The 15,962-nt window shown below is 41.7% G+C and overlaps 1 protein-coding gene across 2 annotated transcripts in view; it reads right to left on the bottom strand.

Moving 5' to 3' along the window:
• CNST (consortin, connexin sorting protein) overlaps positions 1-15,962 on the bottom strand; it is a 70,156-nt gene that overhangs the window by 46,582 nt on the left and 7,612 nt on the right. Inside the window, exon 1 of one of the 2 annotated variants that reach the window (XM_021689877.2) lies at positions 14,857-14,982. The exons of the other annotated variant lie outside the window; for it this stretch is intronic. The gene's annotated coding sequence lies outside the window, so the exon portion shown is untranslated. Of the gene's footprint in view, positions 1-14,856; positions 14,983-15,962 lie in introns of those variants that run through there. 2 annotated transcript variants of the gene reach the window in all.

Below are 15,962 nucleotides of genomic sequence, written 5' to 3'. Positions count from 1 at the left end.
CGCATTACTGGAGTCCCAGAAGGAAAAGAGAGGGAAAAGGGGGCAGAAAACTAACTTAAAGAAATAATGACTAAGAATCTCCAAATATGGAGGAAGATTTGGACATCCACGTTCATGAAGCTTATAGGTTCCCCAAAATTATCAACCTAAAAAGATTTTCTCTAAGACACGTTATAATAAAGCTATCTAAAATCAAAGAAATAGAGTATTTTTAAAACAGCAAGAGAGGGTGCCTGGCTGGCTCAGTTGGAAGAGCATGCAACTCTTGATCTTGGGGTCATGAGTTTGAGTAGAGGTTACTAAAAGTCTCAGGAGAGGTTTCCAGCTCCCAGTGCTCCTGTAATAACACTGATAAACTATGTAGAAAATACAAAATAACAATAATTTTTAAGAAGACAGGAAAAGAAAAAAATATCCCTCACATTCCAGGGAACCCCTGGAAAGGTATTTGTGGATTTCTTGGCAGAAACATTGCAGGCCCGGAGAGAATGGGATGAACATGTTGGATTTCAAAATAATTTTGACACCACATGAACTTAACAAAAGTTTTCTTGAAAAAATAAGTGTAGGGCACCTGGGTGGCTCAGTTGGTTAAGCGACTGCCCTCAGCTCAGGTCATGATCCTGGAGTCCCGGGACCGAGTCCCGCATTGGGCTCCCTGCTCAGCAGGGAGGCTGCTTCTCCCTCTGACCCTCCCCCTCTCATGCTCTCTCTATCTCATTCTCTCTCTCTCAAATAAATAAAATCTTTAAAAAAAAAAAAAGAAAAAAGAAGTGTAATAATGTATCACAATTAGTACAAAAATTCCTTCTGACACATAAAAGTTTTCTGGTAAAGATATTTATCGTTAAGAATGAAAGCCAAATAAAAACATATACTGTACAACATGTAATTTCATCTTTGCTACAAAGTCTTACTCAATTTAAATGAAACCTTTTTTTGGGGCCAGATATGAATTTATACAGGAATATAAAATTTTATTTACTTTCATCTGTGAAAGTCAAATGAGTTAGAGTTAAAATTCCACATTAAGCAATCTATTTATTTATATACAGATACTATTTATATACAGATGGTGACAAATTCATAGACCATAACTTAACACCTGTCAACTTCATCATGCTCTAAAATCAACATCAGTGTTTACTTGCACCTACTAGGTTTTATTTATTTTTATTTTTATTTTTTTTAAGTCTTAGCTCTTACGGAACTAAGTTTTTTTTTTTTTTTTTTTTAAGATTTTATTTATTTATTCATGAGAGACAGAGAGAAACAGAGGGAGAAGCAGGCTCCCAAGGAGCGGGAATCCCGATGTGGGACTTGATCCCAGGACCCTGGGATCATGACCTGAGCCGAAGGCAGACGCTTAACCATCTGAGCCACCCAGGCGCCCCTATTTTTAAAAATTATTTGTAACTATCTTCTGCCAGAAATGAATTACCTTGATTGAGAGATTTTATTCAATGTATCATACCACCTGAATTCTGTCCATTTTGACACATAATTTTTTTTTTTTTTCCAGAGAGAGTGTGTGACTGGGAGTGGGTGAGGTTCAGAGGGAGAGGGGAAGAGAGAATTCCAAGCAGGCTCCATGCCCAGTGCAGAGCCCAGTGTGGGGCTTGATCTCATGACCTGAGATCATGACCTGAGCCAAGATCAAGAGTCAGACACTTAAGTGACTGAGACACCCAGGTGCCCCTTGACACACAATTTTTTATTTTAATTCCAGTATAATTAATGTACAGTGTCATATTAGTTTCAAGTGTACGATATAGTGATTAGCAACTCTCTACATTACTCAGTGTTCATCAAGATAAGTGTACTCTTAATTCCTTTCACCTACTTCCCCCATCCTCCCAGCCCCTCCCCTCTGGTAACCACCACTTTGTTCTCTATAATTAAGAGTCTATTTTTTTGTTGCCTTTTTTTTCTTTGTTCATTTGTTTTGTTTCTGAAATTCCACATATGAGTGAAATCATATGGTATTTATCTTTTAACACATAATTTTTTATTCAACTTGGAATCTGTCTCTGGTAGTGGTTAAGAGACATATTGTGGGAGAATATAGTAGTATTCTTTACCTGAAAACTTTAGGAATGTACCCTGACATTATTCATATTATTCTCCATTACTTAATCTACTATTGGTCTGCCATCTGTAAATACACCTCTGTGTGACATGGAGAATGATGAGCTTAGGTACAAGGCAAAACCCCACACTTGGTACCTTAGGTGGTAATTACTCAGGAGAGTGAAACTTACCAGGGACAAAATGGGAATTAGCAGGATGCTACGCAGAAGACATCGAGGCCAAGGTAAAGGTCGCAGCAGTGATGATGCTTAGGATAAAATGTTCACAGTGATGACATAAGCTAAGCTAGGGACGTTTGGGGACGGGAAAAGGGTTATTTAAAGGCCTAATACATTTCAAATTCTACACACTACTACTCAGAGTAAAAGGACACTATCTTATATGCAGGATTGTGTGGTTTTAAGAGAACAAGCTGCTCTGTTCATGCTGCTCCCTCTGCCTGCACTGTCAGCTTTTACAGAGCAGGTGTACGCAGAGCGGGTGTACGCAGAGCAGGTGTACACAGAGTGGGTGTACCCAGAGCGGGTATACGCAGAACAGGTGTACACAGAGCAAGTGTACGCAGAGTGGGTATACGCAGAGTGGGTGTATGCAGAGCAGCTGTATGCAGAACAGGTGTATGCAGAGCAGGTGTACCCAGAGCAGGTGTACACAGAGCGGGTATACACAGGGCGGGTGTATGCAGAGTGGGTGTACGCAGAATGAGTGTACGCAGAGCAGCTGTATGCAGAGCGGGTGTATGCAGAGCAGGTGTATGCAGAGTGGGTGTATGCAGAACAGGTTACACAGAGCAGGTGTACACAGAGCAGGTGTACCCAAAGCAGGTGTACGCAGAGCGGGTGTACGCAGAGCAGGTGTATGCAGAGAGGGTGTATGCAGAACAGAGCATGTGTACCCAGAGCAGATGTACGCAGAGCAAGTGTATGCTACAGCACCGTAACCTCAGCCCTAAGCACAGTGCTGATGCTCAGCAGGTACTCAAACACTTCGGAGTATACTATAAGCCATATACTCTATGTTCCTTGATTCTCTCCGCAGCATTATAAAGTGGGTATTAGAAATTGTACATGAAACACTTGAAATTCATCAAAGAGATTACATGAGAGCATGGGCTCTGGAGTCAGGCTGTCTGGATTTGAACCCTAAATCGACTGCTTCCTTGTTCTAGGACTGGGGAAGTCAGTCTCTTTAATCCTTAATTTTCCCATCTGTTACATGGGTACATTGCCTTTTTAATCACATGAACTCTCCTAAGAAATTACATTTAAATCAGAAAGAAAGTAGTAGGCACTTCCATTTATCCACAATTCCACAGCCTCTCTTCTTTTAAATAAGAGCACTACGTTTTTGAAGAAAGGTATTAGGAAAAAAAATCTAAGATTCACTGATTTTATAAAAATACTTTCCTTGACCTGTGTTGAAGTGCTCACTACACTGATGCGAGATCAGATAAGGAACCCAAGGGAGAGTTCCACCAGCATCCAGAGACAATTGTTAACACAAACCACACTCCAACACTTCCCTTCAGAGTGAACCATTCCTCCTTTTTCTCTGAGTTCTCGTCTTGTGGAGGTCGGTAGGCAGGTATTGTTCTGAAGAAGTCTGGAGAGGCACGTGCAATAATCGTTCTGTGGCAAATTATGGTAACTCAAACATGAAAAAGAATTCCTTTAAACACACTTTAAAATTCAGCAAAAGTGAGGGCGCTTGGGTGGCTCAGTCTGTTAAGTGTCTGACTCTTGGTTTCTGGCTCAGGTCGTGATCTCAGGGTCATGAGATCAAGCTCCACTCGGCGTGGAGTCTGCTTGACCCCACCTCCCCTCTAAAATAAATAAATAAATCTTTTTAAAAAATCAGCAAAAGTGAGATAGCATGGTGTAACATTTAGGGCAGTCTAAAGTCAGAACACCTGGGATCGAATCCAGAGAATGTCGCTTATTAGTAATATGATATTGGGCAAGTTACTTAATCTCTCTGTGCTTCAGAATCCTCATCTATAAATTTTTTTTGAAGATTTTATTTATTTATTTGACAGAGAGAGACACAGCGAGAGAGGGAACACAAGCAGGGGGAGTGGGAGAGGGAGAAGCAGGTTTCCTGCAGAGCAGGGAGCCTGATGCGGGGCTCGATCCCAGGACCCTGGGATCATGACCTGAGCTGAAGGCAGACACTTAAAGACTGAGCCACCCAGGCGCCCCCTTCATCAAAAAATTGAAGCTAATTGTATTACCTACTTAATAAGGCTGTAAAGAAGATTAAATGAGATACTCCATAGAAAGCATGTATTGCAGCGGCTGGCAAACAGCAAGTGCTCAATTAATGCTGAAGAAAAAATTCTGTTTTAAAACCCAGCCAACTAAGGGGTGCCTAGATGGTGCAGTTGGTTGAGCGTCTGACTCTTGGTTTTGGCTTGGGTCATGATCTCAGGGTCGTGAGACTGAGTCCTGCGTGGGTCTCCACACTGGGCAGAGTCTGCTTGAGATTCTCTCTCTCCCTCTGACCCTCCCACTCATGTTTTCTCTCTCTCTAAAAGAAATAAGTAAAATCTTAAAAACAAAACAAACAAAAAACAACAAAAACTCAGCCAGCTGTAATCAAATTAGCTCTATATGCCCCTGAGTCTGATGCTCTATGAATTTTTTTGGGTGATTTCTTTTTTCTATACAACATAAAACTAATATTTTAATCATTTTGAAGTGTACAATTCACTGACATTAATTATATTCACAATGTTGTGCAACCATCACCACCATCCATTTCATAACTTTTTCATCATCCCAAACAGAAATACACACAGACACACACATGTATATATACATATAGAACGCATTTTGTTTACCCATTTGTCAACACTTAGTTTGTTAACACCTTTTGGCTACCATGAATAATATTGCTAAGACTACTGGTGTACAACTATCTGTTTGAGTCCTGGCTTTCAATGACTTTGGGTATATATCTAGAAGTGGAACTGCTGGATTAAGTGGTAATTCCATGTTTAACTTTTTGAGGAACCTCCAAAGTATTCTGCTAGAACTCTATGGGCTTTTAACTCATCTCAATTGCTGTATTCTTATAAGGCTTCAATATTTATACTCTCCACCCCTTACATCTTTTTTTTTTTTTGAGAGAGAGAGCATGCACACTCGTGCAAGTGCACATGAGCGGGAGGAGGGGCAGAGGTCATCCAAAGCAGGCCCCATGCCCTGCACAGAGCCCAACATGGGGCTCTCGGTCTCACAACCTTGAGATCATGACCTGAGCCAAAATCAAGAGTCCAACGCTTAACCCATTGAGCCACCCAGGCGCCCCTGCCTTCCATCTTTTAAACAGAATATCACTTCCCAAATGTTAATGATTTGATGTTTCTTTTTTTCTTTTAAGATTTATTTATTTATTTTAGAGAGAGAGTGTGCGCACACACGTGAGCAGGGGGAGGGGCAGAGAGATAAACCTCAAGCAGACTCTCCACTGAGTGTGGAGCCTGGTGTAGAACTTGACCCAGGACAGTAAGATCATGACGTGAGCTGAAATCAAGAGATGGAAGCTCAACCAACTGAGCCACACATACACCCCAATGAGTTGATGTTTCTTAACAGCATCGGTGGGACGCCTGGGTGGCTCAGTCAGTTAAGCGTCTGCCTTCGACTCAGGTCATGATCCCAGGGTCCTGTGATGAAGTCCTGTATCAGGCTCCTTGCTCAGCAGGAAGCCTGTTTCTCCCTCTGCCTCTGCTGCTCCCCCTGCTTGTGCTCTCTCTGACAAATAAATAAATAAAATCTTAAAAAAAAAAAATGAACCAGCATCCTTAATTAAAAAGCTCATAACCTACAAAAATATGAAATAATATTCTTCAGAACTGTTTGACTTAATTCCAGCCTTTGGGCATAAATCTTGCTGTTGTAAAACCTAAAATTTAAAGGCCCTGAGGGGTACATGGATGGCTCAATCAGTTAAGCACCCAACTCTTGGTTTCGGCTCAGGTCATGATCTCAGGGTCGTGAGAACGAGCCCTGCATCGGGCTCTGTGTTCAGTGCTGAGTCTGCCATTCAGAGGAAATAAATAAACTGATAGAAAACAACCCCATGGAAGCCCAGGATTTAGACACTGGATTAGAAAAATAATTTAAATTTAAATATGCTCAAAGAGCTAATGGAAACCATGGACAAAGAACTAAAGGAAATCAAGAAAACAAGTAGGAATAAAATGAGAATATGAATAAAGAGAGAGAAATTATAAACAGAAATTAAAATTTCGGGAGCTAAAAAATACAGTGACTGAAATGAAAAATTCACTAGAGGAATTCAACAGCAGATTTAAGCAAGCAGAAAAAGGAATCAGTGAACCTGAAAGTATATTTGAAGAAGTCATAGCTGAAAACATCCCAAATTTCATAAAAAACACGAACCTACACATACAAGAAGCTCAACAAACTCCAAGCACAATAAACGCAAGGACAGCCAAATTTAGACACATTATAGTCAAATTATCAAAACCTAGACACACAAAAAAAGAATTATTCCTCTTCTTCTTTTTTTTTTTTTTTAGTTTATTTGAGAGAGAGTACGAGCAGGGGAAGGGCCAGAAGGACAATATGACAATTCTGCCCAAACAATTTACAGATACAGTGCAATCCCAATCAAATCCCAATAGTGTTTTCTGCCAAAAATTTCAAGGGACCCAGAATAGCCAAAACCATCCTGAAAAGGAAGAAAATTCAAGGACTCATACTTCCAGATTTCAAAACTTACTATAAAGTTACCGGAAAAACACACTGTAGTACTGACATAAGGATAGACCTATTACATACAGACCAATGATACAGAATTGAGAACCCAAGAATAAACGCTGATATGCATAGTTAATTTTTGACAAGGGTGCTATGGCTACTCAATGTGAAAAGGACAGTATTTTCAACAAAGAGCGCTGGGGCAACTGGATATCTTCATGTAAAGAATGAACTTGGACCCTTAGCTAATACCATATACAAAAACGAACTCAAAATGGATCAAAAATTGAGGCACCTGGGCGGCTCAGTTGGTTGAGCAACTAACTCTTGATTTCAGCTCAGGTTATAATCTCAGGGTCGTGAGATGGAGCCCCGAGTCAGCTCTGCGCTGAGCATGGAGCCTGCTTAAGATTCTCTCTGCTTCTGGCCCTCTCCCCACTTGCACTCACTCTCTCTCTCTAATAAAAAAAATGGATCAAAGACCTAAATGTAAGAGCTAAAACAATAAAACTCTCAGAAGAAAACACTGGGGCGTGTTCTTCACACTGATGATTTCTTGAAAACGGCATCAAAAGCACAGCAAATGAAAGAAAAAACTACATAAATTGGACTTCATCTAAATTAAAACCATTCTGCATCACAGGACACAATGATGTGAGTGAAAAGACAATCCACAGAATGGAAGAAAATATCTTCAAATCATAAATCTGATAAGGGATTAATACCTAGAATACATAAAGAACTCCTACAAATAAACAATAATGAAACAAACAACCCAATTGAACTGAGCAAAGGACTTGAACTGACATACCACTAAAGAAGATATAAAAATGGCCAATAAGCACATGAAAAGATGCTGAACGTCACCAGCCATTAGGGAAATGCACATCAAATCCACAATGAGATACCAGTTTATACCCCTTTTTATGGGTGTAGTGTAAGCCTGACCATTTGCTTTTTGGATATAATGTCTGGAATAAACATGCTGCCAACGACATAACTAGATGAAGGGCCAGGCCACCCCACCCATGTAGTTCCCCTTTTCACAAAGCCCTGGTTGACCTAGATAACTCACCATTTGACCAACCCCTTCTCCCTTTGTGTGCTTTATTTCCTGCTCTTCTGTTTTAAATTCACCCACAAAGTCCTCGGTTCTCAATGACCTTGACCCAATAAAGGCAGAACCCCAGTCTGCTCTCCCTCTCTTTTTCGACAGGTGATGTTGTTGTGTGGCCTTGGGCATGCAATGTACCCTCTAGAACTTGTAAATTATAAACCTCGTTTTTTTCAAAGTTCACTTATGGTTGTTACTGAGGTGTGCCTTGTAATCATAGTAAGAACCACAAGGGTCTGTCCAGCCACAGCATTGGCTCTGGTCAGGGAAATGTCTGTGGGGGTCACCTCAAGTAATACAGGCTCAGGTAAGTGCCCCTGGCATTTCTAGCCCATGTCATCGCTATCTGTAGGCTGAGATGGACACAGAACAATGGCAATCATCAGACAAACGGACAGTAAGTGATGATGTGGACAAACTGGAACCCCTGTGAATTGCTGATAGGAATGTACAATGGTACAGCCGCTGTGGGACACAGTTTAGCAATTCCTCAAAACGTTAAATTTGAATTACCATATGATCCTGCAATTCCATTTCTAGGTATATACACAAAATAGGTATATTTCTAGGTACACAGGCACTCTAACAGATATATATATGCCAATGTTCACAGCAGCATTATTCACATTTTTAAAAAGATTTTTATTTATTTATTTTAGAGACAGAGAGTTTGAGCAAGGGGGGGGAGGGGGGAGCAGAGGGAGAGGGACAAGCAGACTCCCTGCTGAGTGCGCAGCAAGATCATGACCTGAGCCAAAATCAAGAGTCACACTGAACCGACTGAGTCACCCAGGTGCCCCGCAGCATTATTCACATTAGTCAAAAGTTGAAGGGATATTCATCGGCAAATGAACAGATATACAAAACGTGGTATATACATGCTGCAACATGGGTGAACTTGAAAACATTATGCTAAGTGAAAGAAGCCAGTCACAAAAAACCAAAAGATTATATGACTCTACTTAGATGAATTATCTACAACAGGAAAATTCATACGACAGAAAGCAGAACTAAGGTTACCAGGGACTGGGGGAGGAAGGACACAGAGCTATTGCTTAATGCTTACAGATCTCTGCTTAGAGTGATAAAAATTTTGGAAACAGTGGTGATGGTTACACAACATTATGAATGTAATTAATGGCCCTGAACTGCACACTTAAAATAGCAAATTTATGTTATACGTGTTTTACTGCAGTATTAAAATAATAAAAGGGGAAAAAAGCCTTCATTTTTGTGATTTCATGTTATGATTCTTGGAGCCATTACATAGCTGAATTCCTCAAACCGCCTGACTTGTTTATGCTGATGCATACCTTGGCCATAATTTTGGAAGATGGATCAGAAGTAATTTTTAGGGGGGCGCCTGGGTGGCTCGGTCGGTTAAGCGGCTGCCTTCGGCTCAGGTCATGATCCCAGGGTCCTGGGATCGAGCCCCGCGTCGGGCTCCCTACTCAGTGGAGAGTCTGCTTCTCCCTCTCCCTCTGCCTGCCTCTCTGCCTACTTGTGCTCTCTATCTCTCTCTCAAATAAATAAATAAAATCTTAAAAAAAAAAAAAAGTAATTTTTAGGGGTGTCTGGGTGGCTCAGTCAGTTGATTGGTGGACTCTTGGTTTCGGCTCAGGTGATGATCTCAGGGTCGTGATATCGAGCCCCCAGGTCGGGCTCCCTGCTCACATGGAGTCTGCTTCTCTCCCTCTCCCTCTGCCCCTCCCCACCACTTGCACACACTCTCTCTCTAAAATAAATAAATAAATAATTTTTTTTTTTAAAGAAATACTTTTTAATAATGGTTTATGTGGCTCCGATGGCAGACCCTCTGTGCTTCACTCCTTTTTCCTTCCACATTTCCTCACTGCAAGGTTCTGGGGAGTGCCATAAGTGTGGAGAGTAGAGTGCTCATATTTAAATATCTTTGCTCACTGGCTAAGCACATTTAAGTGGAAAAAGGGAAGTATTCCTTCCTTTTCCTCAACACCAGACACAAGCGTTGTGAGATAAATCTGAAAATGAGCCAACTTCCTTATGACCTGACCTGGGGTCAAAGGGATTCCTTATGTAATCAGGGCACAATTACCATCGCCCCACCCAGCACATTCCTCTGCGTTCAGAGGGAGCAGCGCAGGGCTGTGGTTGGGAGCTGGGGCCGCAGTCCAGCTGCCCTGGGGACCTACGGGACGTGACCCGACTCCTCATAAATGCATGGCTAAGGATGACATACAGTAACGTGTCACGGACACCCAGTGCTTAGTAGGCACGCACTCAAAGTGGCAGTGCTGGTCTCTCGACTGAGTGTCTGGCAGGTGATTTCAGCATCGATACAGGGATGGGATGTCATAAAAACAGCCTCGGGACTTTATTTTAGGCAGCTTCTTGAAAATCACTTAATGCTTCAGGACGTTGGGAGGGACAGAACTCAAACAAGGCTGAAAGCGCACTCCCTGCACCCGCTAAATCGCGTATGTTTTCAGTGCTTCAGGGGCAATGTGCCATTAGAGATGTGGAAGGACAGCACCGTGTAACCTTCAAAAGAATATTCTTATTTTCCCCTCAGGTAGATGCCGAGAAGGAAAGGACACATCTCTCTTTTTTTTTTTTTAAGATTTTATTTATTTATTTGACAGAGACAGAGACAGCAAGATCAGGAACACAAGCAGGGGGAGTGGGAGAGGGAGAAGCAGGCTTCCCGCCGAGCAGGGAGCCCGACACGGGGCTTGATCCCAGGACCCTGGGACCATGACCTGAGCCGAAGGCAGACGCTCAACGACTGAACCACCCAGGCGCCCTGGGAAGGACACATCTCCTGAGTGGGAGGAGCCCTTTTGACAGAGTGTGTGCTTTGCTGAGCTCTTGAAGAAGCAGAGGTCTAATTACTCATCAGAAATTTTACTGAGCCCAGCGTAACCACCATCTAGACTGACAAGCTTAACTCCGTATTCATGCGTTGCTGCCTCTAGCCAGCCAGCCTTGAGCTCAAAGACCATTATTTCTTTTCTCCTTTCATATAAAAGACTCACTTAATTAGGATACAAACTGTCTGAATATCCTGAACTCAGTATTTAGATTTTTACAAATACACAGTGGATGTGAAAAAGCATTTCAAGAAACTCAAGGGTAATATGACAGACTCATGCCCATGGTGCTCCCATGGGCTGTTAAAGGCCGGTCTCCACATCCACTGACTCAGGTTGCAAAAGCAGGTGATCCCTTGAGCAGGTCTAAGTTACACCCTACCTATCACAGCTATTCCCGCAAGTTCCACCACTTTCTAGAATTTGCTCCAGGCTGTTTTCAATTCATATTCAAGGCACAATTAGCACACATAAATATTGCTGGGATTGAGACTCTAAATTATGTGTAATATGTTAACTAGCTGGATTGGATTCCCTAATTTTCCTCTTAGAAGTTTGCTTAGACATTTTATACTTTAACTCATTTTATTAAAAACTAAAAATATGAAGAGATTTCCCTAAGCATGCATTTAATTATGCAATTTTCAGAATTGTCAATCAAGGTCTACAGACAAGCACCAAAGTTTGTTTTTTTTTTTTTAATTTTAAGCACCACCAAAGTTTAAATGCAATTAATATGTTGTTTTTCCTTTAGAAGTACACTGCTAATCTCAAAATGGCTAAATTTTACGATATTTTTCAGTTCATTCCAAGCACATTGAATTCACCAGCTATCAAATATAAAATATTCCTTGGTTCTCTAGGATAAATAAAATTATCATATTTAATGGGGCTATAAGAAACGATCTTCTTATAAACTGAAATTACACATATTTTATTTCTCTAACAAATATAAAGGTATGCATTTAAATTCAACACTAAAAATAGTGCCTATTTGTGGAAGAAGAGAGAGGACCTAAATACCCAAAGGAAACCAGATTGTTAAATTTTCCTTTAAGCCTCCCTTCCCCCTCCTTAATATTCTGTGATTCTCGTAAAGCTACTGACATCAGATTCTCTTTGCACTAGTGGAATTATATGAGAAAGAAAAATTTAGAAAACCAGGAGTTAATTTGAACCTTCAAGAGTCAAAAGAAAAACACAGAGGAACATGCTGAATTCATTGCAGTTCACAAAAAAAATTGATGTTATGTTGCATTCCATTATGCCAGTAATCTTTAAATTTTGCAGAGACAAAAGACTATACCCCAACTGTTTGTTCCTATCACCAAACCAATGACCACTTCCTTCAAAACTGTTTCACTGAGCTATAATTCACCTAAGATACAATCCACCACTTTACGTGTCTGTACAGTTCAATGGCTTTAGTGGAGTCAGTGCTGTGTAACCAACACCACAATCAATTTTACAAAGTTTTCATTACCCAAAAAAGAAACCCTGTACTGCCTACCACCAGTCTCTTTATTTCCCCCAACGTCCCCTGCTCTAGGTAGCCACTGATCTACCTTCTGTCTCTATGAAATTGCCTACTTGGGACATTTCATATTAAATGGAAACATATAACATATGGCCTTTTGTGACTAGTTTGACTTAGTGTAAGGTTTTCATGTTGTAGCACATGTTAGTACTTTATTCTTTTTTTTTTTAGAGAGTGTCACGCGGGAGGAAGGGGAAGGGGCAGAGGGAGAGGGAGAGAGAGAATCCTAAGCAGATTCCACGCCCAGCCCAGAGCGGGACACAGGGCTTGATCTCACGACCCTGAGATCATGACCAGAGCCAAAATCAAGAATTCAATGCTTAACCAGCTGAGCCACCCAAGTGCCCCAGGACTTTATTCTTTTATTGCCAAATAATATGCTATTGTATGGCTATACCCTCTACCTGCTTTTGATCCAATGGCTACATTTTTCAAATGCCTACTTGTGTGCTTTTTTTTTCAAAATTAGAGAGCCAGATGGATGTAATAACTTTGTTAAAAATACAACAAAACAATGAGAAAAACGCCCTTTTAATTAAGAACAGTGTTGACTCTGTGAATGATGTTTAGAAACTATTATTTTAAATAAATAAAGGTAAGAAGACATCTACTCTTTGTAGGGATTATGAGCAAACAACAGTTGGAGGGTGAAATAAAAACCAACAACCAAAAAACAAAAGACTACAAAGAAAATTATTTAACTTTGGAAAGTCTGATTTGAACAGTAGAAAACTGAGAAGCCAAGTCCCTAAACATCCTACCTGAATTTATGCTTCCATTAAGCTGAATTCTGTGAAATCAGAACAAAATATTCTTAGTAAAATAAAGACAAAAGTCTTCATTCATGCCTGTGTCAGTATATATGTGTAACTGCACAGAAATACTCACATAAAAATGTTTGGAGGTGCAAATTTCTCAATTTTTCCTTATATAAAAATATCACATTATAGACACTTGATGGAGAATGCTGGTTTCTACACAGAATTTGAAAGGCCGGATTGATAGGAATTCCCTTCTTTTTCACCTTCTTTCTAGATAGCTATCAGGGCATGACTGAAATCACAAAAAATAACTATATAAGAAGGAGAAAGTTGTCTGACTGGCAGAGAGAGCGAATCCTCAAGCAGACTCTGTGCTGAGAGGGGAGCTGGAAGTGGGGCTGGATCTCACGACCCCAAGATCATGACTGGAGCCAAAACTAAGAGTTGGACGCTTAACTGACTGAGCCACCCAGGTGCCCCAGAATGTCACTTTTTAAATTATACTATAAAAAAGAGTGGCTTCTGGGGTGATCTGGATGGCTCAGTCAGTGGAGCGTGCGTGTGGCTCTTGGTCTCAGGGTTGCGAGTTCAGGCCCCACATTGGGCGTAGAGTTTACTTAAAAAAAAAATGTGGCTTCTAACTGGGGTGCTGCTCTGTCTTGGACTGCTACCCCTGGGGGAAGCCAGCTGTCATGGTGTAAGGGGTACTGGGAGGTAAGCCACACAGGGAGGGACGCGGGCCTGCCACGTACCATTTGAATGAGCTTGGAAGCACATTCTCCAGCCCCAGTCCAAGCCTTCACATGACTGCAGGCCTGGCCAGTAGTTGACCAAAATCTCATGAGAGACTTAAGCCAGAAGTACCAAGCTAAGCCACACCCAGATTCCTGACCACAGAAGCCATGAAATAATAAATGTTTTTTGTTTTCAGCTGCTACATTTTATGAGAATTTGTTATGCAGCAACAGATAACACACATACCATGCAAAATTCTTCAATTTTCTGCTTTTTTGATTATATTCTGCTGTCCCTTCCCATACATGTTTGTGTTTTCAGTTGCAACAAACCCCATTCCCAATGCTCCTGGAAATGGCACCATCTGTTGGAAGAGCTGGAGGATAGCAGAGCGCACATTTCTACGGTTCTACGGATCAGGTTAGGATCATCCTTAGAAGTAGGGGTGGGGGCATCTGGGTGGCTCAGTCGGTGAAGCGTCTGCCTTCAGCTCAGGTCATGATCCCAGGGTTCTGGGACTGAGTCCCACATCTCACTCCCCTGCTCAGCAGGGAGCCTGCTTCTGCCTCTGCCTGCCGCTCTGCCTACTTGTGATCTCTCTCTCTCAAAAATAAATAAATAAATAAAATCTTTAAAAAAAAAAAAATAGAAGGAGGTGACATGTTCCCCCAAACTATCAACTCCCGCCTGAACTGTCCGCGAAAGCTTTCCACTATTTCATTAGTGGTCAGAATACCCAGACGATACTTGAAGCTCACGCCCGCCATCCTCCAAACTGCTTCCTCCATTCCACACACTGAACATCTGTCAGTTCCATAAGCAAGTAGTGCTCCTTCCTGCGCCAAGGTGCTGCTCCGGGCACTGACTTCCGGCACAACACATGCACTCTTGTGACAACTGTATTATTTAACTTAACACCTGCTTTCCCACTAAACTCCAGGAGTCCATGAGGGTTAGAGCAAGATCTGTCTTGTCATCGCTGTATTTCTATTGCCTGGGAAATATTTACACAGTAGAAAGTTAATAAAAGTTGGTGAATTACCATCGTTATTATTATTATTATGAATCCTATTGGGAGAACCTCACTGTTTAGCAGGACAAGGAGAACTCTGCTACACAGGAAACACATCTGGCTCATCAGCAGCCCCTGGGTTCACATCCTCTTTCTCTCCCTGTCTCCTGCAGAGGAAGACAAGGCACCTTGTAGATTAAACCTGAATTTTCTCACTTATAAAAATTAAGGGGTGTAGCTTCTGGGTTGGTGAACACGCTGGGATGTGGGAGAGTAGTATGCCTGGAGAGGAAGTGGAAAGCTCCCCCCGCCCTTCACCCAGGCCCTGCCCTATGCATCCCTTTCATCAGGCTGTGCCTGAGTTCTATCCTTTTATAATAAAATCAGTGATCTATTAAGTAAAAATCAATCAATAAAATAAAAAATAAAAATAAATTAAAAAAATAAAAAGGGGTTCGAGTAGGCCATTTTCAAGATCCTTTCTGGCTTTCCAAAAGCTACATCGTTAGCCAAGATCACAGTCCTGAAATCTAGACCAACTACCTGTTCAGCATGTCCACTTGGATGTCTAAGGGATCCCAAACACCTGACTCCAAATTCCCACACTGCCCTCTGCCCTACTCTCCCCAGACTTGTTCCTTGTCTCTCTACATTCCCACCCTCTGCAGGCAGCATTATTATGCACCTGGTGCCTAAACCACACAACTGGGGCTAATCCTGGACTCTTCCGCACCTCATCTACGACCCAGTCCAGTCAATTCTATCCCCTTAATAACTCTCACTCCACTTACTTCTCTCTAGCCCCACAGCTACTCCCTCAGTAAGGACCACCGGCAGCATCTCCTGCAGAGATTATTAGAAAAGCCCCTTAACCGGGGCGCCTGAGTGGCTCAGTCGTTAAGCGTCTGCCTTTGGCTCAGGTCATGATCCCAGGGTCCTGGGATTGAGCCCCGCATCGGGCTCCCTGCTCCGCGGGAAGCCTGCTTCTCCCTCTCCCACTCCCCCTGCTTGTGTTCCCTCTCTCACTGTGTCTCCCTCTGTCAAATAAATAAATAAAATCTTAAAAAAAAAAAAAAGAAAAGAAAAGCCCCTTAAGCACTTGCCCTGCCTCTGATCTTGCACTATTCTAACCCTGC

Source organism: Neomonachus schauinslandi, chromosome 6 (assembly GCF_002201575.2).
Source record: "Neomonachus schauinslandi chromosome 6, ASM220157v2, whole genome shotgun sequence".
In the NCBI taxonomy this organism is placed as follows: domain Eukaryota; kingdom Metazoa; phylum Chordata; class Mammalia; order Carnivora; family Phocidae; genus Neomonachus; species Neomonachus schauinslandi.
This window is presented reverse-complemented; position numbering and strand designations above follow the sequence as displayed.